This window comes from Mustelus asterias, chromosome 18 (assembly GCF_964213995.1).
Source record: "Mustelus asterias chromosome 18, sMusAst1.hap1.1, whole genome shotgun sequence".
NCBI classification, from domain to species: domain Eukaryota; kingdom Metazoa; phylum Chordata; class Chondrichthyes; order Carcharhiniformes; family Triakidae; genus Mustelus; species Mustelus asterias.
This window is the reverse complement of record NC_135818.1, coordinates 72,983,319-73,009,496: the sequence shown is the minus strand read 5'-3', so window position 1 is coordinate 73,009,496 and position 26,178 is coordinate 72,983,319.

The window sequence follows — 26,178 nt, the reverse complement described above, 5'->3', positions numbered from 1 at the left end:
TCCTGCCTAAGAGAACTCCTCCCCGTGGGGTGATTGCTCACTCTAAGCCCTGATTGGTCACCCAGGCCAGGTGACCCTTACTCTTCAGTGCTGCCCTTAAAGAGACAATCACCACCCATGTTCACTGTTGCATTGCAGAAAATCCATATCAGTGTCCTTCAAACAGCAATACAAAGATAAACAGACAATCTGATTGTGATTTTGGTTGATGGATAAATATTGGTCATAGAGTCATAGAGATTTACAGCATGGAAACAGGCCCTTTGGCCCACCTTGTCCATGCCGCCCAGTTTTTACCATTAAGCTAGTCCCAATTGCCCGCATTTGGCCCATATCCCTCTATACCCATCTTATCCATGTAACTATCAATGTGTTTAAAAAGATAAAATTGTACCTGCTTCTACTCCTGCCTCTGGCGACTCATTCCAAACACTCACCACTCTCTGAATGGAAAAAATGCCCTTCTGGACCCTTTTGTATCTCTCCCCTCTCACCTTTACTCTATGCCCTCTAGTTTTAGACTCCCTTACCTTTGGGAAAAGATATTGACTATCTACCTAATCTATGCCCCTCGTTATTTTATAGTCCTCTATAAGATCACCCCTAAGCCTCCTGCACTCCAGGGAAAAAAGTCCCAGTCTATCCAGCCTCTTCTTATAACTCAAACTGGTCAGCACAACACAGGAGGACTTCACTGCTCTTCTTCAGAATGATGTCTTCGAATATTTTATGTGCAACCAGGAAATCGGACATGTCCTCATTTTAACATCACCTCTGAATGGTAACTCCACCAACATTATTGGCATAGATTTTGTGTTCAAGTCTCCGAAGTTGGGCTTGAACCCACACCCTTCGGAGTCACAGCTGACAATGGGCAGGATTTTCCTGCTGTGCTCGCCCCAAGGCCAGAAAATCCTACCTGAGGTCAATAGATCTTTACATGGTCTGTGTTCTGCCCACCACAATTCCCGTGGTGGGCGGGAAGGGAAAATTCTACCCAATTTGTCAGCTGAATGAGAAGATCAGTCAACCAATTAACCAATGAGTTTAATGATGGAGGTAGGAAAGATAATACAACCCTCAATCAAAAATACAATGGGAAAATATCTCAAAACTGAAAATGTAATGAAATAGTCAGAATAAATTCCAAAACGGAAGTCCACATGGCCAACAGTAATCAATGGTTTGTAACAGAGGATAGAAAATGGGATTGATATATTTAGGTTTCCAAAAAATCTTTAAAAAGGTACCATGTAATAGAGTAATGACTAAATTCAGAACTTGGTGAGCTGGGGCACTAATCCTACAAGATTCTACAAGCAGTAATATGATAATGATCAGATTATTTATATTTGGGTGATGTTCAGTGATCAATATTTCCTACTGCCTCAGCTTTAAACATCTCATCCACGGCGGCACGGTGGCACAGTGGTTAGCACTGCTGCCTCACAGTGCCAGGGACCTGGGTTCAATTCCCAGCTTGGGTCACTGTCTGTGTGGAGTTTGCACTTTCTCCCTGTGTCTTCGTGGGTTTCCTTTGGGTGCTCCAGTTTCCTCCCATAGTCCAAGGATGTGTGGGTTAGGTGGATTAGCCATGCTAACTTGCCCCTTGGTGTCAGGGGGACTAGCTAAGGTAAATGCGTGAGGTTATGGGAATAGGGCCTGGGTGGTATTGTGGTTGGTGCAGACTGGATGGGCCGAATGGCCTCCTTCTGCACTGTAGGGATTCTATGAAAAGAAGCACTTCCACTCATGCTGCACTTGGGTACAGGGCTGAATTCAAGTCCATGGAGTGAAAGTTGACCCACAACCTGCTAACTCAGTATTGTATGTGCTGTCCACATGAGCCATGGCTGACAACCCTAACATCAGAGCAACACACCCTGAGGTATAGACCTAGATAGGACAGGAGCAGCCATGTTCTGCACACCTGCAGTTGTGAGTCCAAAAAAATATGGGTGTGAAAGACAAGAAAGTGCAGGTGGGATTTTGGATAATGGGTATTGGACCATTTTCCTCTGTTATGGCTCCAAGGACAGGTGCAAAGGTTTTTTTATTCACTGTTACTGACAGGGATCATCTCAAAAAGAAAGTTGCGTACAGCTGTCTGCTGCAGCCAGTAGATCAATTCAGTTACATTGCAAATTTACCATCCCGCCCACCACAGGAATCGTGGTCGGGGCGCTTGCCCCAAAACTGAAAAATCCCACCCAAGGTCAAAGGACCTTCGCATGGTCCGTCCACCGCCTGTTACGATTCCCGTGGCAGGCGGGATGGGAAAGTTCCCCCCTACATCTAAAAATGATTGAAATGAGCCTGAGCTGTGAATAGTGAGTCAATCAAATTGGTACAAAGCTGATCCCAGCACTCCGAACCCACTGATCGGCCTGAAGGAGACATTTCATTCAAACTTCTTTATCCAGAGAGAGGTTAGAATGTAGAACTTGCCACCACATGTCATAGTCGAAGTGAACAGTGTCGACACATTGTAAAGGGCAGTCAGAGGGTTGCAGAGAGAACGCTGGAGGAATGCAGAGAGAACGCAGTTAACTTTTTTAAAAAACAGAAAGAAATGTTGCATTCACTTTCAAAATATTCACAAACAGATGCCGTGATATAAAGACAGTACAGGACTGGTGTATTGACACATGCCAACATTTACAGTGAGGACAATATTGGGGCTTCAGGTGTTAGACATGCAATTTTATTCACATGCGCACACAGCACTTGCTTTAATCTAACTCATCTCTGCACACTGGATCAAATGCATTGGGCAGGATTTTCCAGCTGCCTCGTCTCCAGGCCGGAAAATCCTGCCTGAGGTCAACGGACCTTTGCACGGTCCATGTCCCGCCCACTCCGATTCCTGTGATGGGCGGGATGGTAAAATTCAGCCCTTTGAGTGAAAATTGTCTTTTGCAATGTAACAGAATTGATCTACTGGCTGCAGCAGATAGCTGTACTCAACTTTCTTTTTGAGATGATCCTTATCAGCAACAGCGAATAAAAAACCTTTGCACCTGTCCTTGGAGCCATAACAGAGGAAAATGGTCCAATACCCATTAATGTGTAGGAGTGGGTGAGGGAAGCACCAACACTCTGATAATGGATGGTATGGTGGCACAATGGTTACCGCTGCTGCCTCATGGCGCCAGGGACCTGGGTTCAATTCTGGCCTCGGGTGACTGTGTGTGGAGTTTGCATGTTCTCCCCGTATATGCATGGTTTCCTCTGGGCGTTCTGGTTTCTTCCCACAGTCCAAAGATATGTGGATTAGGTGGATTGGCCATGCTAGTGTCAGGGGATTAGCAGGGTGAATATGTGGGGTTATGGGGATAGGGCCTGGGTGTGTTTGTTGTTAGTACAGGCCTGATGGGCCAAATGGCCTCTTTCTGCACTGTCGGGATTCTATGATGCTATGATAAACTGTTGAAGTTTACTCCAGCAAATATAAAGGGAGAGGAAAGGGGCTCAGTTGGCTAGATGGCTAGTTAGCCTGTTCTTCAGAATATCTTCAACAGCACAGGCTTAATTTCCGTTCTCAACCACCACTGACAAAAGCTGCCAAAAGAAAGACAGCTTAGGATGAAGCATCAGCAGACAATGAGCTGAGTATCTGCCTTCAGGCACAGCATGAGTGACATGTTGATGAGGACATGGCTAAGTGAACAGTGAAGAAGGATAAAGGTGTCTGCCGATGGGGAAGTCTTCAGCAAATTGATGGACTGAACATGAATGCCAAAATGTCTCTGGTACAATAACAAAAGAAAAGGTTCTGAAGCTTCAAACTGCTGGAAGCAGAACAAATCAAATGAACACCTCAATTATTTTTTCAAAATGTGTGAAGCACAATTTCAGGTATTCTTCTCGAGCAAACATTGTATTAAACATAAATTACCATGAGAAATGGCTTCCTGAAACTTTTAGTTATGAATAGAAAGTCAGACCCAAATGGTAATAATGGGGGTGATTTTCCCTCTCCCTTTCTCGGTGGGTGGGATTGGTGGCGGGAGTGGAAAATCCCACGAGAGGCCTAAAACGTGATTTATGCCGACGGGCTTTCACATTTTGATTGACCCTGCCCCCTGCTGGTGATGTAACAGAAATCGCGACATTTAATGTTGGGATCCTCATTGGAGTAAATTTACATGACATTATCAACCTCTGCACCTGATAATCCTCCCCGTTACATAATCTCATTCACATTGGCGTGAGGGCATACCAATATCATAGGATGCCTACAGTGCAGAAGGAGGCCATATGACCCAAAGAGCCTGAACCGACAACAATCCCATCCAGGCCCTATCTCCGCAACCTCACACATTTACCCTGCTAGTCCCCCTGACATAAAGGAACAATTTAGCATGGCCAATCCACCTGACCCGCACATCTGTGGGCTGTGGGAGGAACCTGGAGCATCCGGAGGAAACCCACGCACACTCCACACAGACAGTGACCCGAGGCTGGAATTGAACCCGGGTCCCTGGCGCTGTGAGGCAGCAGTGCTAACCACTGTGCCACTCTGCTGCCATGAATCAAGGCAACTCTCTCATGGTGTGCACCTGGCGAGCGGAACCCACCAGAGGAATTCAAGTGAATGCATCACTCGGGGAGGGGGGGGTTGGGGAGAGAGGGTCATGTCAGAGCATTACCCCCTGGCACTGCAGTGCTGGGAGAAGTTACAGGGGGAAGTGCTGGGAGCAGTGTTCGAGGTTGGGGGGCAGGGGGAATGTTCCGTGGGGTGGGGGGGAGGCATCTGGCAGGGTTGGGTGGTACTTCTATTTTTATTTTTTGTGTTGGGGCAAACTTTATAAAGAGCACCCCGATCTTTAAAATGTTATGTTGCTGATGGGCCAGACTCAATCAGAGCCCACTCTGCCAGCGATACGTTGTGGCACCTGCCCCCTCAACCTTTTTTCAACTATTTCCATGACGATGTGTTGGAGAAAGCTGTCATTGGGGCCAGCAGCTTGAATGCCATTTCTCTTGCTCCCCGTGCCACTCTGCCAATAAATGGGAAAGCCCTGCCCAGTATTCATCATTCAATTGCAGTGACATGTATTACTAAGGAGAAGATTCATGTCCAGTAACGCTGGTTTGGCAAAGTCAAGTGCTGTATATTTTAATACGATAACAGCACAGAGGCAAATTTGGGGCAGCACGGTGGCACAGTGGTTAGCACTGCTGCCTCACAGTGCCAGGGACCTGGGTTCGATTCCTGGTTTGGGTCACTGTCTGTGTAGAGTTTGTACCTTCTTCCTCTGTCTGCATGCCTTTCCTCCGGGTGCTCCGGTTTCCTTCCACAAGTCCGAAAGACGTGCTGGTCAGGTGCATTGGCCGTGCTAAATTCTCCCTCAGTGTACTCGAACAGGTGCCGGAGTGTGGCGGCTGGGAGATTTGCACAGTAACTTCATTGCAGTGTTAATGTAAGCCTAGATGACTTCAGACGATTTGCTCTCCCCCACCTCGGCCCTCTTTGTTTTCATTCTACTTTATTTAATTTTTTACTGTTCTCTACCTTTTATTTCTTTATTGTCTTTCTTCATTTCCCCCTCCTTTCCCCCTACTTCATCCGCTTCCCTTACCTTTTCTCCGCCCGCTTCCCCTTTTCTACATTCTACATCTGTCCCATTTCTCCACCCCGCCCTCCCCCAACATCTCCATCTGTCACAGTTTACAGCTTCTGTGGTGTTTGGCAATTCACACCCTTTATTTTCTCTGTGGACAGCTATTAGCAATCTTTTCCCCTGGTTTCTATGGCTCTGACTCATCTTTCATTCCCTCCCCCTACAGTATAAATATCTCCCACTTTCTATGCCTTTTAGCTTTGACAAAGGGTCATCTGGCCTTGAAACATCTGCTCTTTTCTCCCCTTACAGATACTGCCAGATTTTCCAGCATTTTCTCTTTTGGTTTCAGATTCCAGCATCCGCAGTAATTTGCTTTTATTAATGTAAGCCTACTTGTGACACTAATAAATAAACTTAAATTTGCATTTCTGTAGAGCTTTCATCAATTCAGGACATGCTCAATGTGCTTCACAACCAATGGCTGGAACATTCCAGCCGGCGAGACCTTCCAGTGCCGCTGACAGTGCACCCCCACTGTGGGTTTCACAGCGGCAAATGGTGCACTCATCAGGAAACCCTGTTAACAACAGCGGGATCAAGAGATCCGGCCACTCGCCAATGGTGGGCCACCTCCACCACAGCGAAACATGTGATGAGTTGTGCGAAAAATCCTGCCCAATGAATTACATTTGAAGTGTAGTCAAGGTTGATATGTGCACTGCAGGGTCTCCTAAACAGCAATGTCACAGCGGCCAGGTAATCAGCTTTATAGTGACATTGATTAAGTAATAAATATTACCGAACACACTGAGGAGAATTCCCCTGCCCTTCTTCAAAATAATGCCATGGGAACTTCTCCACATCCAAATATTTAATGTATTCTATTCAGTTCTCAGCATTTGAACAAAAGCTATTGAGGCATTTATTTAAATGGACTAACACCTCGCTTCAGCTGACAAAAGAACTGTGTGTGAATTAGTTAAACCTTCCTTCTGTAATATTCACACAGTATAATTTCAAGCCCAGTGCGTTTTATGTGGCTTGAGGAAAGGCTATGAACAATGTGTGTTCATTCAGAGTTTGTTACACACCGTAGACTATTACCCTTGAATCTTCAGTGAAACAGGCATTATATTTACAGAATTCTACCTGTTTGACCCATATCTTTCCATGGAAAAAAATGACCACAACTTGGATAAATTCTGGGAATATTTATTCCAAATCGATAATGTTTATATCTGAGGTAGAGTGGCCCTTGAAGGGGGGTGCGTGTCCCGAGGGCCACTTGATTGGCGAGGACCCTATTGTTTACTAACTACAAAGGGTCATGAACGAAGCCCAGTCCATCACGCAAACCTCCCATCCAATGACTCCATCTACATTTCCCGCTGCCTCGGGAAAGCAGCCAGAAATATCAAGGACCCCACGCACCCCAGACATACTCTCTTTCACTTTCTTCCGTCGGGTAAAAGATACAAAAGTCTGAGGTCACATATCAACCGACTCAAGAACAACTTCTTCCCTCCTGCCATCAGACCTTTGAATGGACCAACAATATATTAAGTTGATCTTTCTCTACACTCTAGCTATGACTGGAACACTGCCTTCTGTACCCTCTCCTTTCCTTCTCTATGAACAATATGCTTTGTCTGTATAGCGTGCAAGAAACAATACTTTTCACTGTATACTAATACATGTGGCAATAATAAATCAAATCAATTTTCTTTTTAAATCACTGCAGTGGGAAGCTGAGCCAATCAGTAGGATGACGGGGACTACGGGTCAAGGGGGTGGCAGATAAATCCCCAGAGTCCAGAAGAGCAGTCGCATTTGTAATCTAGTCTTACCTTGTTGTACTTGTGCATACATATTCTGTTGGCAATAAAGCCTTTATAGTTAAAGCTGCATCGAGTCACCTGCGATTTATTACAATATCCTTTGGAACTATTATAAGCCATTCTGATAAACCTGCCTTCAAAAAGACAGAGTGGAAGATTTTTTTTGAAATACATATCTGTTGAAATACTAAATTCCCTCCTGATGTCAATATTTTATGCTTTCTTTTGATATATATTTTACCTGAGAGCTTCTAAAGATGCCAGAATCAAATTTAGCATGTCTCTCATCCTTAAAGTCAAATTGCCCACAATTCTCTCAATTTCCTTTGACCACAAAAATGCGTGTCAGAGTGTAGTGAAGAGTGAGAGGCGGCTTTCTCAAGTGGACACTGCAGGTCATCAGAATGGAAAGATCTTCACAACCAACTATCTTTAATCAAAAGATGCGAGGAACTTCCTTTCTGTTTGAATTATACAGGGATACTAAAATATGTACCGCAATTGCTACATGAAGGTTAACATTGGTTGGGCTATCACTTGTATTCGGCACACTGAACACTGTTTGCATGAGGATCATTCACTGGGTGGGAGATGAAAGGCGTGCCAGATACATCAGAGAAGCTTGATAACATCAGGCTGGGTCTTCTTTCATCACTGCAGATTTCTCTCCTTTATAAAGAATGTGGCCTCCGATGGCACAGTAGTACTGCATACTCAACACCCTATTGTCTCTATGTGTAACGGAATTGGGAGGAAGCACAGTATGTAATGCTCCTGCCTCTGATTCAGAAGATCCATGTTTGAATCCCTCAGGATTTGATGGCCAAGGGAGGTGCATTGGTAATTTGGCTGAACAGGTTGATTGTCAACCTGCAATTCCTTCCAACATATAGGCCAATGGCAGGCGGCAAGAGTGGGAAAGATTGCTGGTCAGCGATGTGATGGAAATGGCACAGTGCTTAGCACTGCTGCCTCACAGCGCCAGGGACCCGGGTTCAATTCTGGCCTCGGGTCACTGTCTATGCAGACCCTGCACATTCTCCCTGTGCCGGCATGGATTTCCTCCGGGTGCTCCGGTTTCCTCCCACAGTCCAAAAGACATGTTGGTTAGGTGTACTGGCCATGCTAAATTCTCCCTCAGTGTACCTGAACAGGCACTGTAGTGTGGTGACCAGGGGATTTTCACGGTACCTTCATTGTAGTGTTAATGTAAGCCTACTTGTGACACTAATAAATAAACTTTAAAGAAAACTGGAGCCTCAACCATCATTATCCATATCTCCAGGCTACCACAAACGTGTTCAGACTCTCCAGGTGATCTGTAACACACCACAATGATATTAAGGTAGAAACAACAATATAGGATGAGATTTGAAGGAATTGTCAACTACTGATCTGAAAAGTAACTCATTCAGTTTCAGATTACATATGATTTGCTGTAATGGGGCAGTTCAGTGAAAATATTTTGATAGTGTCACAAGAATGAAACTTCAGTAATTTATGAATATCATCAGAGCTGTAAAATTGACTTAACCTTATTGTCAGATTGTGGTTGAAATATATTGTATGGCGCTGATTTGTAGTCCCAACAATCACTTAAAACTGTTCTTATTCCCATCTGGAAACCATGCAGAGCAAATAGTTTAACAGGTAATCGCTGCAGTTGAAACTTGGAAATGGCAGGAACATCAGCATTTGGGTTATTGAGAAATAAACATGCACGACATTACCTTTATAGATTATATATCAAGGATATAGTTAGAAAAGGAACACATTGAATACATAATGTACACATATCAAAGAAGTGGAAACACCAGTTCCCAACAACTAAAATATTGATGTTTGATTAAAATAGGGCAGCACAGTGACACAGTGATTAGCACTGCTGCCTCACAGTGACAGGGACCTGGGTTCGATTCCCGGCTTGGGTCACTGTGTAGAGTCTGCACATTCTCCCTGTGTCTGCATGGGTTTCCTCCGGGTGCTCCGGTTTTCTCCCACAGTCTGAAAAATGTGCTGGTTAACTGCATTGGCCATGCTAAATTCTCCCTCAGTGTAGTCGAACAGGCGCCGGAGTGTGGCAGCTGGGGGATTTTCACAGTTACTTCATTGTAGTGTTAATATAAGCCTACTCATGACACTAATAAGTAAACTTTAAAACTTTAAAAAAAAACTTAAACAAAACTTGAGTGGCTCTGGCATCTTTCAGTTATTAAAGTCAATAGAAATTGTTATCTTTAAGTGAACAAGATATGGGTAATGTCAGGAAGAAAAGGTCATTGTAAGTAATTTTCTTTTTGTATGTATTTATTATGAATAAAGCATAGCTTTAAGTAAGTTTAATTTTATGTTTCTGTATTTGAAAGGCTTAAAAACTTCAATTTTGGTTAGATGCATCATGGAAATGAGGGTTTATGACATGAAAGCAAACAGAGCTTAAAGGAAAACTAGTTTGTTGCCTAGCAACCTGGTTCTACCTTAGTATAGAAAGAACTTCTGAGTTAGTTGTAAGCTAGCGCCAGGGACAGCTGAACACAAAGCAAATGAGCTGCAGGGAGCAGACATCCCAAAAGTACAAAATAAATTCCCAGAAACCGAGGACACAAAAAATGTCTCAGGAAGACAGTTATGTCAAAGGAACAAAGAACAAGAAGTTGAACAAGGTCCTGTTCAAGAGAATTCAAGGAAAGACCAGAGAAAGTGCTCTGAGTTAAAGATACAGCTGCAAGGACCAGAATGGAAGCTGATTAGGTGAGAAGCCAGATATCTGAGATAAATAAAAAGTTTGATGATACCTTAATACAGCCTGTGAAGCTATAGTGTTCTATTGGCATGGCTGGGTACCTGAGAGATTGTGCAGAAGTTTGAATGCACATGGTAATGCGAGGCAGAGAAATATGGAAAGGAGAGATTGAAATCCTAGAGATGGATCCTTGTTAAAGTCATCCAAGAGAAAGCTTTGTTTGGGGAGAGATTTTAAGCATGTTTTTTAAGAGTGGCATTTGAAAACACTCATCTGTAAGTCAGAGTTCCAGTGAGACAATTTGGTGCATTGTGTGACAAGCATCTGGGGAAATTTGATGAGAAATCCACAAAGGTTGTATAAGTCCACGGAGGTTAGAGTGTGGTGTGTCTGACCACATTTTCCCTGTTGGTTTACAGGGACTGTGTACTTACTGAGAACATTAGAATATAAGATATGTTTTGTAGTTTGTGTAATCCTTATAAATCTGTATATACCTGTAAAAGTATAGCTGGGGTGAAGGAGTAGTGCATTAGAGTTAATCTTTTCTTGTTTAACAAATGTTTTATTCTTGTGTTAAAAGTTAAGTGGCAGTCCTGTGACTATTGAGCCAGGGTTCTGCTCTGGGACCTGACTGCTCAATAGTAACATTAGCTGAGATCATAACAGACACCTGGAAATATATGTTGCCTGAGAGTTACAGCGACCAATGGCAATTGTACAACCTCTGAACACAATCAAGTCAAATTGCTAACCCCTCTTATGACAAGTATAAGCTCTTGTCTTGAATATTCTCTTTGATACCAGCTATCTCTGTAAGCAGTCGGAACATCTTGCATTTGGGAGTATCCTAAAATTGCCAAATGTCTCACTACATGACGTATATCAGGCATGTTCCTTTATGATTGGAACAGGTTCTCGGTGGCTTTTTATGCAACACACATCTACAATCTCTTGGAAGGCAAAGGAAACATCCAAATCTGAATCACTCAACTGCTTCATTGCGTGCTGTCCTATGCCAGTCTGATTCACTTTTCAATTAAGTGTACCTTCCACCGAGAAGGCAATGAATAAGTGGTCAGGCACAGGACACTGGCTGATTGTCTTCTTCTATCACCCAGATCAGGAGGCCAACGACAACTGCAGAATCTCTGCCACTCACCATAGCTGAAATCATCTAACGCAGAGTAGACTGAGGATTTAGAAACATTGGGCAGGATTTTCCCTTCTCGCTCGCCGCGGGAATCATAGCGGGAGGGATAGAAAATTCGGCAGGACCATTTAAAGGTCTGTTGACATCAGGCGGAAATTTCCAGTCTCGTGCGGCTGGAAGTTCTGCCCAGAGGAACAGTGGGTCATTTATCTTTCGAACCTATTCTGTTCTTCAGTGAGATGCTGGTTGATTTACAAACTAGCTCTGTAAACCTGCCTTTGCCCCATTTCCCACCATACCTTTGGTGACAAAAATCTGTCAATCTCAGATATAAAACTAACAACTGAAGTAATAACAATTGCTTTTTGCAGATGTTATCTCATTTGTGATCTTTCCGCTCTCAATGATCAACTCAATAGTACAAAAACTGTAAAAGAAATTCTAAAATGCAACACAGTTATTTTCAAAAGACGTTGATCTATTTACAACAAGCCGCCCTAAACCTCTAGACAAGGAAAAAGAAGGATTGAGATAAATTGCTTGCAGAAAACAATCCCTAAAGCTGCTACAGCTTCCCTGCGCTGGATTTTGTTGCAGGCTTCAGGACCTCAAATGTCAGGGCAATGTGGGGATCCCAAGGATAGCACGGTGGCACAGTGGTTAGCACTGCTGCCTCACAACACCAGGGACCTGGGTTCGATTCCTGGCTTGGGTCACTGTCTGTGTGGAGTTTGCACATTTTCCCCGTGTCTACGAGGGTTTCCTCCATTAGCTCTAGTTTCCTCCCACATTTCAAAGATCTGCAGGATAGTTGGATTGGCCATGTTAAATTGACACTTAGTGCCAGGGGGACAAGCTAGAGTAAATGCATGGTGTTATAGGGCTAGGGCCTGGGTGGAATTGATGCTGGTACAGACTCGATGGGCCGAGTGGCCTCCTTCTGCACTGTAGGATTCTATGATTCTAAGGTGATACTTGCCAGGATTGAGACCCACAGTGCAATCTTCTTGGAAGCTACTCCTAATTGCCTGCCTCTGAACTTGACGTTGTACTAAAGGTAGCAGGCAAGACTGCGGATCCAACCAGAGGGGCTGGCATCTGTGGAGCCACGGCAGCCCTGTTGGGAGAGATGGGCACTGCTGAGGCAGGTCAGAAACTCCGAAGGCCCCTCAACACAGAAAGACTCACACTGGTCTGCATGTTAATCATCAAAGAACCAGCATCTAGACAGGTGAGAGAATTGGGATGGAGGGGAAACCCCTCTGCCAGATCAGTCTCAACTTCAATTGCAATATTTCATTAATACAGCCCCCCTCTTTGTGGGATAGAGCTTCCGGTTCCATTGGTCCCTGACTGCTTAGTCGTAACATCAGCTGAGTAGCCTGGAAATATGTTGCCGGAGAGTTACAGTGACCTTCCCCTGGCCTGCTGTGTCCATTGAGCTGTCAGCTTTCACATGTCACAGAATGGACCTTTCTGTCCCTGGCAAAATGATAGGGAGGCTGCAAGGTTGCTCTTAATTGGAGTCTCAACAGTGTTAATTGGCTGCCCCGCTGCCAAGGCAGCCAGCACAGGGCAGGGAAGATACAGCTGTGGGAAGATACAGCTGAGGAAAAGAATCTCCTTGAAAGTTCGGCCAATCTCCACCACACGGAGAACACTCAACTTCTTTATCATCGCAGGGCAAAATGATGCCTGTTCAACAACCTTCAGGTCAGCTGCGGCATTAAAATGGCATCAGCAAAATGAATGACGTTTTCTCAGACAGCATACCCCGACTAGTCAAGCCTCAAGGGAAAGTGCAAGATTAACTGTTCTGAGACTGAAACTATCCTCCTGATAGCTGACACCTCTGAGATCACCCTGAGTGCAACAAGATCAGCCACCAAGATCAACACCTACTATACAATGAATTCCTGAAATAGCTCTTGAGATTTTTCTTTCATTTGTTCATGGGATGTGGGCATCGCTGGCTTGGCCAACATTTATTGCCCATCCCTGAGGGCATTTAAGAGTCATAAGACCATATGACATAGGAACAGAATTAGGCCACTCAGCCCATCGAGTCTGCTCACCATTCAATCATGGCTGATACTTTTCTCATCCCCATTCTCCTGCCTTTCCCCATAACCTTTGATCCCCTTATTAATCAAGAACCTATCTATCTCTGCCTTAAAGACAATCAATGACCTGGCCTAGACACTCAATGACCTGTCCTAGTCAACCACATTTCTTTGGGTCTGGAGTCACATGTAGGCCAGACCAGGTAAGGATAACAGATTTCCTTCTCTAAAGGGCTTTAGTGAACCAAATGGATTTTGATGACAATTGGCAATTGTTTAATCGTCATCATTAGATTTTTAATTCTAGATTTTTATTGAATTCAAATTTCACCATCTGCCATGGTGAGATTCAAACCCGGATCCCCAGAGCATTATCCTGGGTCTCTGGATTGCTAGACCAGTGACAATACCACTACGCCGCTCTCTGGACAACTCTGGAGATGTCCTATAAGAGAGCCACAGCAAGATTATGACTGTGTGTTGTACAACATTACCATCCGAAAAGGGCATAAGTGAAGGAGAAAGGCACACACCCGTAGCCATTCACTAAGAAGCAGAAGGCGTGAAGCCAGAGGAAATTAATCTGCTGAACTCTACCCCAAGAGAACTCTTGAAACATTACTTAAAAAAAACTTCAATCAAATTTGTTCATCCTGAAGCTAAAATTATTTTTTTCATGCTTGCCCACTGGCAAAAGTATATTTTATTTTTGTCACACATAGGCTTACATTAACACTGCAATGAAGTTACTGTGAAAATCCCCTAGTTGCCACACTCAGGCACCTGTTCAGGTACACTGAGGGAGAATTTAGCATGGCTAATGCACCTAAACAGCGCATCTTTCTGACTGTGGGAGGAAACTAGAACACCCAGAGGAAACACACACAGAAACAGGAAGAACACACAGACTCTGCACAGAGAGTGACCCAAGCCTGGAATTGAACCGTGTTCCTGGTGCTGTGAGGCAGCTGTGCGAACTACTGTGCCATTGCGTCACCCTATGAGTGATGGCTTTAAAACAATGCTCTAAACTTTAAGATAACCCTCTGTCACCTTCTGTTGAGCATTCTGTTGGTCTTTAAAATGGATTCTGCTACTGAAATAGCTGCTTGCTTCTATCCAATTTCTGGAAACATTCTCAGTCATTAGAGCAGGAGGACTGATGAAGCCTGGTGTTCATGCCCCTGAGAGGCAAATACTACTACAACCATGCTCCTGCTGCTTGGAAAGATCTAATCATTCCAAAGGGCCTGAGTAGGAATATGAACGACTGGGATCAATAACAGGATTGATATCTTGTAGAATGGTGCTCTATGCCTGTTGTGATATGACGTGGCATGTACATTTAAGGAACACTATCTTAAACTGCTGTCAATGATTATCAGCTCGAGACAGGGTCTAGGGGTCATAGTTTGAGGATAACAGGGTAAACCTTTTAGGACTGAGGTAAGTAGAAATTTCTTCACCCTGTGCAATCTGTGGAATTCACTACCACAGAAAGTAGTTGAGTTTAAAACATGTGATTTCAAGAAATTAGCTATAGCGCTCGAGGGGGAAGATGGGATCAGAGTATTGAATTTCATGATCAGCCATGATCATAATGAATGGCAGAACAGGCTCGAATGGCCTATTTCTCCTTCTATGGCCGAAATTCTACCAGCACGCCCACCCCAAAATCGGGGCAGGTGACGCTTGCAGAACGGAATTCTCCATTGGCCTCGGGCGGGATTTTACGAGCCTCGCCCAAGTAAGGTCTTAAAATACCGGCTTATGTTTCTATGTTTTTAGAATGTGATGTATGTCCATGACATGTGGGCAGTCTGCAAGCAGCAGGATATAGATCAGATGAACTATACTGAGCCTCCCAGTAAATCTATCAGTGCGTGGGCTTATCTTCACTTAAAGAATCCATCTTATTGTTTCACCAATCCTAGTGTTTGATTGGTATGTTTAGATCAATAGAAGAATGTACCAAGATCCAATCTCCAGAATGTTGAGGGTGCAGAAGGCAATCTCTTTTTGAGACTGGAGTCCATTGCCTGCAGAACAGCACTGATAACATTTGCCAAAGATTATTCATCTGTATGATGGGCCCCTGTGTATCAGAGTGAGCTATAATTCAGATAATCAGTCTGCATGGCTTAACAGCTGTGATTAATGAACTTCTGTTCACTTGCAGTGCATTTGATTCAATCCCTAATAGGAATTGGTAATGCTCGGGTGCCATCCTTATAAGCACAAGCCCTGAGAAGGCTGTATCCCATGGCTCGATAGCTGAGGACAGGGCGAGAGCTGTCCTCCAGCTAACAGATTTCCACTCCTCTGTCTCCAAGATCTGCTCCTTTGAACTTCTCCCGGTGAACTTTGTTAATGCTGCCTCCGAATTTCCATCGGATTGCTGGATCTTTACTGCCAGTTCCGGAATGACTGACACAAATTGCTGTAATGTACTGACTTTGCTCCTACCACTAAGAACTGAAGCTTTTACTGGCGTGAATGTTTATAGAAACTGAGTTATATGTCACAACAGTGGCTGAGAGGCAGCCCATGGAACCGAACTTAGTGTGCATATAGAGTGGGATTTTATGGCCTTGCTTGGGTGATGCCGGAAATTCTCGCCCGAAGTCAACAGAGACTTCTGTTGTTGAACCCTTGCCCGCTCCGATTTCATGGCGGGTGAGGTGGTAGATTTCCAGCCATAGTGTCTTGAAACAATCAACAGGACTGTGTGGTGGTGTAGAGCAAGAAACGTAACACGTAACGCACAAACCCCCAGCCAAGCGAAGCCTTTCACCCACAATATAGTCTACAAGAGCCTATATTTTCCAATCTTGTGCACCCATCAAGGAGAGGTCTGAGGTGCTGGAGGAGTCCATCAGTTAGCTCCAATCTTTTTTAGAATTGCTACAGAGCAGAAGGAGGCCATTCGGCCCATTAAGCCTGCGCTGACCTTCTGTCAGAGAGTCTTACCCAGGCCCGCTCCCTCACCCTATCCCTGTAATCCCGCACATTCATCATGACTAACTCATCTAGCCTACACATATTGGGACACCAAGGAACAATTTAGCATGGCCAATCCATCTAACCTGCACATCTTTGGACTGTGGGAGGAAACCGGAGCACCCGGAGGAAACCCACACAGAATGAGGAGAATGTGCAAAGTCCACACAGTCACCTGAGGTTGGAATCAAACCTGAGTCCCTGGCACTGTGAGGCATCACTGCTAACAACTGTGCCACCATGCTGCCCTATTATTATTACATATAACTTTGTGCTGGAGATAGAAAGGTAATGAGATGTTGGACACATAATAGATGATAGATAATAGAGAAGGACAGATAAATGTTGCACCATGTTCACTTTATAGAGAGCCAACTTTCTGAATGATGTCATAGAGTCATAGAGGTTTACAGCATGGATACAGGTTCTTAGGCCCAACTTGTCCATGCCGCCCTTTTTTTTTTAAACCCCTAAGCTAATCCCAATTGCCCGCATTTGGCCCATATCCCTCTGTACCCATCTTATCCATGTAACTGTCTAAATGCTTTTTAAAAGACAAGATTGTACCCGCCTCTACTACTACCTCTGGCAGCTTGTTCCAGACACTCACCACCCTCTGCGTGAAAAAATTGCCCCTCTGGACACTTTTGTATCTCTCCCCTCTCACCTTAAACCTATGCCCTCTAGTTTTAGACTCCCCTACCTTTGGGAAAAGATATTGACTATCTAGCTGATCTGTGCCCCTCATTATTTTATAGACCTCTATAAGATCACTCCTCAGCCTCCTACGCTCCAGAGAAAAAAGTCCCAGTTTATCCAGCCTCTCCTTATAACTCAAACCATCAAGTCCCGGTAGCATCCTAGTAAATCTTTTCTGCACTCTTTCTAGTTTAATAATAGCCTTTCTATAATAGAAATTTAAGAATATCCTTTCTATAATGTTGCTACATTAGTTATAGTTTGAAGTGGCCATGATAAAGTGCGCTTTGCCAGCATGTGGGCATTTGTGTAAAGCTTGGGATAATGGCTCGTATTTTATGACCTCGCCCACCTGAGGCTCGTAGAAACCCGCCCGAGGCCAGCTGCAAATGCTGTTTTGTGAGCCTCATCCTCCCCAACTCTGGGGCGGACGAGGTGATAAGATTCAAGCAAGTGTGTTCTCCGAAAACTTAATATGTAGCCTCAATCAGAATTAAACAAGGTGGGAAGAGACAATTAGAAGGATACCCATGTACTTGACAATATTACAGTAAGAAGTCTCACAACACCAGGTTAAAGTCCAACAGGTTTATTTGGTAGCAAATACCAATTGACAATATTAGACAGCTTTACCCGGTCGGTATATTGATTCTTTTACAATTTATTTTCATGTTCTCTGGAGAATGATCACTATTGGCTCAATTTGCTATCTATGGGATAATTCTAACCTTGGGCAATGATGTAAATATTGAACTGGTCACACATTATCTGCCACATCCAATCTTCATGTCTCATGTCTATGGAAAGGGTCAAGTGTGGTACTTAATTGGTAGTTAATCCAGTATTACCCATTCTATACCATCATCCAAAGGTTAAAATGATCAGCTTGGACTTTATTGAAGAACATACACCAACATTGAATTGAATTGATTGAATTGATTTATTATTCTCACATGTATTGGGATACAGTAAAATGTATTGTTTATTGCGAGCAGATACAGACAAAACATGCGCTCATAGAGTACATAGCGGAGAAGGAAAGGAGAGGGTGCAGAATATAATGTTGCAGTTACCAATAGGTTGAAGAGAAAGATCAGCTTAATGTGTGACAGGACCATTCAGAAGTCTAATGGCAGCAGGGAAGAAGCTGTTCTTGAGTCACTTGGTATGTGTTTTCAGACTTCTGTATCTTTTTCCAGGATGCCTGGGTCCTTGATTATGCTGGCTGCTTTCCCGAGGTAGTGGGAAGTACAGATGCAGTCAATGGATGGGAGGCTGGTTTGCGTGATGGACTGAGCTGCATTTAGAACCCTTTGTAGTTTCTTGCACCCTTGGTCAGAGCAGGAGACATACCAGGTTATGACACATCTGGAAAGGATGCTTTCGATGGTTCATCTGTAAAAATTGGTGAGAGTCATAGCGGACATGCTGACTTTCCTTCACCTTCTGGGAAAGTAAAGATGTTGGTGGGCTTTCTTAACTATAGCGTTGGCATGGAGGGACCAGGACATGTCAAAGTGGACAATGCCGTTATTAAAGCTGTTATTATGCATCTTGTTTTTAAATTCCATTGCTGATGTCATCAGTAAGTGCTGCAACATCATAAGTTGTTGCTGTTTCCACCTGTGTTGCGGTTAGTTCTGATTCTTTTCTGTTAACGTTACTTCGTGGTTTAATTAGCTGCTCCCAATTCTATGTCTATGTGGTATTTTAAACTTTGTTAATTTTATGCATTAAAGAAGATGAACTTTCACAGTGCATTTCACCTACCATTTTGTGGTCAAGTTACCACAGCTCCACCCATGTACCTTTTGGAAAAGATGAATCCATAGGACTGGTCAATGGAGCAGACTTGCTCCTTCTCCAACCAAAACTTGTCTTCGCAGCAGCAGTTGGTTAAAGTCCAATAAAGAGCAGCCAGAGAACCTTTAATAAGATTTGCAACTGCGTGTTTTTTCCCCACTCAATCTATCCACAGGCCCAGTCTCAATCTGAGAACTTGCCATCCATAATTAACCAGCTTGGCATCAGAGAATCTTGTGAGATATGCTTGCTTACTTCCAGAAAATGATGTGCTTATAGATTCCATCAGTTCTGTATTGGGACCAACATACACCTCTCATGAAAATTCAAGGTGAGCTTTGAAGTCTTACTCACAAATGCATGTCAAATAATGACATTGCTGAAGTATCCCACTCAATATACATGAGAACATGACTAATTATGGTTATGAAAAGTTAATAATGGGGGCAATAAATAAATGCCCTACCATGCAGGAATAGGGGGAATAGTGGAATGGTCCATGTAGCTTTTTTACAATGAAAACTTACCCTTCTGATCTTGCCTGCCACCAGGCTAACTAGCTGTTTTGCTCAGTGAGGTAGGGAACCAGCACCTAAAAGAAGGGCCCATAAAGGAACAGGGAAGGATTTTTTTTAAAATTCATTCATGGGACATGTGCTTCACTGGCTGGCCAGCATTTATTGCCTATCCCTAGTGCCTAAGGGCAGTTGAGAGTCAACCACATTGCTATGGACCTGAAGTCACCTGTAGACCAGACCACGTAGGATGCCAGATTTCCTTCTATGAAGTGCATTAGTGAACCAGATGGGTTTTTCTGACAATGGTTTCATGGTTATCAGTCAATTCTTAATTCCAGATATTTTTTTATTGAAATCAAATTCCAACATCTGTCATGGCGGGATTTGAACCCAGGTGCCCAGAACTTAGTTGAGTTTCTGGATTAATAGTCGAGCGATAATACCACTAGACCATTGCCTCCCCATTTTAGGCATGGTTTTAACTTTACAGTTATCTCATTCTCACTGTTTGAGGTGTTGCAATCACCACCAATATGTCATGATAGGGTGGCACGGTGGGTACAGTGGTTAGCACTGATGCCTCACAGCGCCAGGGACCCGGGTTTGATTCCCGGCTTGGGTCATTGTCTGTGTGAAGTTTGCACACTCTCCCCATGTCTGTGGGGTTTCCTCCGGGTGCTCCGGGTTCCTCCCACAGTCTGGTTAGGTGCATTGACCCGAACAGGTGCCGGAGTGTGGTGACTGGGGAAAGTTCACAGTAACTTCTTTGCAGTGTTAATGTAAACGTGACTTGTGACTAATAAATAAATAAACTTTATTAAGATTCTGAAATCCATAAGTCAGACACAAACACTCCACTCTATAAATCCTGATGGAAAAAAACAGAGTTCCTACTCATGTGGAACAAGGAGGATCAAATGTGATCAACCAGGCCCCATAAAGAAAATCTGGGTCTTGCTGCCCCAGACTTGTTCTTTGCCCCCCCACCCCCCGCCCCGGCTAGAACCCAACTAAAACTCTGGACGGTATAGTGGCACAGTGGTTAACATCGCTGCCTCAAAGGGTCAGAGACCCGGGATCAATTTTGGCCTGGAGTGACTGTGTAGTGTTTGCACATTCTCACCATGTCTGCGTGGGTTTCCTCCAGGTGCTCCGGTTCCCTCCCTGTTGAAGGGAATGAATGAACTGAGTATTCCAAGATTGTGTAGAATTTCAATAAAAATGGCTTTATTCAACATGCCTGAGGGAGACCAGTACTCAGAGCTGTAATTCCAGCTCGTTCCCGAGCTACTCTACTCATCAAAAGTTCTAACATATTCTTATACGGTTTTGCATTACAAAGCACGACATTTCGATTCGATCATCATATCGTTACTTTAAATTTATTAATGTTTTGTTTTGATCACGTTATGCTGATCCATTGACCTGTGTGCTTTATCTTTAATCATTTTCTGATCATATCTTGTCGACATGTTTGCAATATAAAAGCACTGTAGTTATCAAGCCGATTTCAATGGTGTGTTAACTGTCCCCATTTCCCTGATACTTGATCAGTTTTCCAGAAGCGCAATGGCTCCTCTAGACATTGTGGAGTTTTGATAAGTGATAATAGATTCTCTTATTGTTGCTGTAACTTCGGAAAGACCTCACCTGAGGTGTAACTGTTTAGTGCCATTTGGGATGTAGTTATTTGTAATTTGTTGTGTGTCTCCCTTCGGTGAGTGTGGATACTACAGTCAGGCTACCTGTTTAACCCTTTCCATTCTTTCCTCTCCTCCTGCAGCCCACGCTCCCTGGGTTGCCCTACTACACTCCCACACTCCAAAGATGTACAGGTTAGGTGAATCAGCCATGGTAAATGCACAGGGTTGTGGGGAGAGGGTAGAGGGAGGGCCTGGTTAAGATGCTGTTTTGGAGAGTTGGAGCAGACTTGATGGGCCAGTTGACCTTCTTCTACACTGTAGAGATTCTATGGTTCTAAAATTGCCCACATTTGACTTCAGTTTTTGATTTTGATTTGATTTATTATTGTTACATGTATTAGTATACAGTGAAAAGTATTGTTTCTATACAGACAAAGCATACCGTTCATAGAGAAGGAAAGGAGAGAATGCAGAATTAGTGTCATAGTCAAAGTTAGGGTAGAGAAAGATCAATTTAGTGCAAGGTGGGTCCATTCAAAAGTCTGATGGCAGCAGGGAAGAAGCTGTCCTTGAGTCGGTTGGTGCATGACCTCAGACTTTTGTATCTTTTTCCCGATGGAAGAAGGTGGAAGACAGTGTGTCCATGGTGCGTGGGATCCTTACTTATGCTGCCTGCTTTCCCAAGGCAGTGGGAAGTGTAGACAGAGTCAACGGATGGGAGGCTGGTTTGCGTGATGGATTGGGCTACGTTCACGACCCTTTGTAGTTTATTGCAGTCTTGGGCTGAGCAGGAGCCATACCAAGCTGTGATACAACCAGAAAGAATGTTTTCTATGGTGCATCTGTAAAGATTGGTGAGAGTCATAGCTGACATGCCAAATTTCCTTAGTCTTCTGAGAAAGTAGAGGCATTGGTGGGCTTTCTTAACTATAGTGTCGGCATGGGGGGACCAGGACAGGTTGTTGATGATCTGGACACCTAAAAACTTCAAGCTCTCGACCCTTTCTACTTCGTCCCCGTTGAAGTAGACAGGAGCATGTTCTCCACTACGTTCCTGAAGTCGATGACTATCTCCTTCATTTTGTTGATATTGAGGGAGAGATTATTGTTGCCGCACCAGTTCACCAGATTCTCTATCTCATCCCTGTACTCTGTCTCATTATTGTTATGGTGAAACATGGGAACAATGTGGCATATTTCCTGCTTTATACTGTTGGCAGAAATCAAAACAGCCTGAAACAGCCGAGTCATGAGGAACATGTGCTCCATTCTTCTCTGTGAAAGATGAAATGAGGAATTGAAACAATAACAAAAAATATATATTCATAGAAAGGTTAATACATGAATATGTTCATGTGCAAGAACTGAGCATTTTGAACCATTAACCCTCAAATTCGGAAGCATTGATCCCCTAATTAATTTTTGTTTTATTTCTCTATTGTTTAGATGTTCACTCTCATTTGATTTGATTTGATTTATTATTGTCACATGTATTAACATGCAGTGAAAAGTATTGTTTCTTGCACGCTATACAGACAAAGCATAGAGAAGGAAAGGAGAGAGTACAGAATGTAGTGTTACAGTCATAACTAGGGTGTAGAGAAAGATCAACTTAATGCAAGGTAGATCCATTCAAAAGTCTGATGGCAGCAGGGTAGATGCTGTTCTTGAGTCGGTTGTTATATGACCTCAGATTTTGTATCTTTTTCCCGAAGGAAGAAGGTGGAAGAGAGAATGTCCGGGGTGCGTGATGTCCTTAATTATGCTGGCTGCTTTGCCGAGGCAGCGGGAAGTGTAGACAGAGTCAATGGATGGGACGCTGGTTTGCGTGATGGATTGGACTATATTCACGACATTTTGTAGTTTCTTGCGGTCTTGGGCAGGGCAGGAGCCATACCAAGCTGTGATACAACCAGAAAGAATGCTTTCTATAGAACATAGATCAGTACAGCACAGTACAGGCCCTTCGGCCCTCGAAGTTGTGCCGAACTTTGTCCGAAACCAAGATCAAGCTACCCCACTCCCTATCATTCTGGTGTGCTCCATGTGCCTATCTAATAACCGCTTGAAAGTTCCTAAAGTATCCGACTCCACTATCACAGAAGGCAGTCCATTCCACACCCCAGCCACTCTCTGAGTAAAGAACCTACCTCGGACATCCCTCCTATATCTCCCACCATGAACCTTATAGTTATGCCCCCTAGTAACAGCTTCATCCACCAGAGGAAATAGTCTCTGAACGTCCACTCTATCTATCCCCCTCATCATCTTATAAACCTCTATTAAGTCGCCTCTCATCCTCCTCCGCTCTAAAGAGAAAAGCCCTAGCTCCCTCAACCTTTCCTCATAAGACCTACCCTCCAAACCAGGCAGCATCCTGGTAAATCTCCTCTGCACTCTCTCCAATGCTTCCACATCCTTTTTATCGTGAGGTGACCAGGACTGCACACAATATTCCAAATGTGGTCTCACCAAGGTCCTGTACAGTTGCAGCATAACTCCACGGCTCTTAAACTCCAACCCCCTGTTAATAAACGCCAACACACTATAGGCCTTCTTCACGGCCCTATCCACTTGAGTGGCAACCTTCAGAGATCTGTGGATATGAACCCCAAGATCTCTCTGTTCCTCCACATTCCTCAGAACCCTGCCGTTGACCCTGTATTCCGCATTCAAATTTGTCCTCCCAAAATGAATCACCTCGCAATTATCAGTGTTAAACTCCATCTGCCATTTTTCGGCCCAGCTCTGCATCCTATCAATGTCTCTTTGCAGCCTACCACAGCCCTCCACCTCATCCACTACTCCACCAATCTTGGTGTCATCAGCAAATTTACGGACCCACCCTTCAGCCCCCTCCTCCAAGTCATTGATAAAAATCACAAATAGCAGAGGACCCAGCACCAATCCCTGGGGTAAACTGCTGGTAACTGGTCTCCAGTCTGAAAATTTTCCATCCACCACCACCCTCTGTCTTCTATGAGATATGATGTGGAGATGCCGGCGTTGGACTGGGGTAAACACAGTAAGAAGTTTAACAACACCAGGTTAAAGTCCAACAGGTTTATTTGGTAGCAAAAGCCACACAAGCTTTCGAGGCTCTAAGCCCCTTCTTCAGGTGAGTGGGAATTCTGTTCACAAACAGAACTTATAAAGACACAGACTCAATTTACATGAATAATGGTTGGAATGCGAATACTTACAACTAATCCAGTCTTTAAGAAACAAAACAATGGGAGTGGAGAGAGCATCAAGACAGGCTAAAAAGATGTGTATTGTCTCCAGACAAGACAGCCAGTGAAACTCTGCAGGTCCACGCAACTGTGGGAGTTACAAATAGTGTGACATAAACCCAATATCCCGGTTGAGGCCGTCCTTGTGTGTGCGGAACTTAGCTATCAGTTTCTGCTCAGCGACTCTGCGCTGTCGTGTGTCGCGAAGGCCGCCTTGGAGAACGCTTACCCGAATATCAGAGGCCGAATGCCCGTGACCGCTGAAGTGCTCCCCAACAGGAAGAGAACAGTCTTGCCTGGTGATTGTCGAGCGGTGTTCATTCATCCGTTGTCGCAGCGTCTGCATAGTTTCCCCAATGTACCATGCCTCGGTACATGGTCACGGTCACGGGCATTCGGCCTCTGATATTCGGGTAAGCGTTCTCCAAGGCGGCCTTCGCGACACACGACAGCGCAGAGTCGCTGAGCAGAAACTGATAGCCAAGTTCCGCACACACAAGGACGGCCTCAACCGGGATATTGGGTTTATGTCACACTATTTGTAACTCCCACAGTTGCGTGGACCTGCAGAGTTTCACTGGCTGTCTTGTCTGGAGACAATACACATCTTTTTAGCCTGTCTTGATGCTCTCTCCACTCCCATTGTTTTGTTTCTTAAAGACTGGATTAGTTGTAAGTATTCGCATTCCAACCATTATTCATGTAAATTGAGTCTGTGTCTTTATAAGTTCTGTTTGTGAACAGAATTCCCACTCACCTGAAGAAGGGGCTTAGAGCCTCGAAAGCTTGTGTGGCTTTTGCTACCAAATAAACCTGTTGGACTTTAACCTGGTGTTGTTAAACTTCTTTCTATGAGATAGCCAGTTACTTATCCAATCGGCCAAATTTCCCTCAATCCCACACCTCCTTACTTTCTTCATGAGCCTACCATGGGGGACCTTATCAAACGCCTTACTCAAAACCAGGTATACGACATCAACTGCTCTACCTTCATCTACACACTTAGTTACCTCCTCAAAGAATTCAATCAAATTTGTTAGGCAAGACTTACCCTTCACGAATCCGTGTTGACTATCCCGGATTAAGCTGCATCTTTCAATATGGTCAAAAATCCTATCCCTCAGGACCTTTTCCATTAACTTACCGACCACCGAAGTAAGACTAACCGGCCTATAATTACCAGGGTCATTCCTCTTTCCTTTCTTGAACAGAGGAACAACATTTGCCACTCTCCAGTCCTCTGGCACTATCCCCGTGGACAGTGAGGACCCAAAGATCAAAGCCAAAGGCTCTGCAATCACATCCCTTGCCTCCCAAAGAACCCTAGGATAAATCCCATCTGGCCCAGGGGACTTATCGACCCTCAGCTTTTTCAAAATTGCTAACACATCTTCCCTCAGAACATCCACCTCCTCCAGCCTATCAGCCAGTATCACACTCTCATTCTCAAAAACATTTCCCCTCTCCTTGGTGAACACTGAAGAAAATATTCAGTCATCGCCTCTCTATGGTGTATTTATAAAAGTTGGTGAGAGTTGTAGCTGACATGCCAAATTTTCTTGGTCTTCTGAGAAAGTAGAGGCGTTGGTGGGCTTTCTTAACTATAGTGTGTCGGCATGTATACCTTGCCTTTGTTATTTCTAGACTTAATTATTCTAATGGACTCCTGGTCAGCCTTTCATATTCTACCCTCCATAAAAATTGAGGTAATTCAAAATTTTGCTGCCCATGCCCCAACTCACACCAAACCCTAGTTCACCCCTGACCTTTGTGCTCATTGAACTACATTGGATCCCGGTTAAGCAAAACCTTCAATTTAAAATTCTCACTTTTCTCATTTTTGCTTTCAAATCTCTCTCTGGCATTCATTGCTCCTTATCTCTAATCTCCAGACCCCCGGGTTTGATTCCCGGCT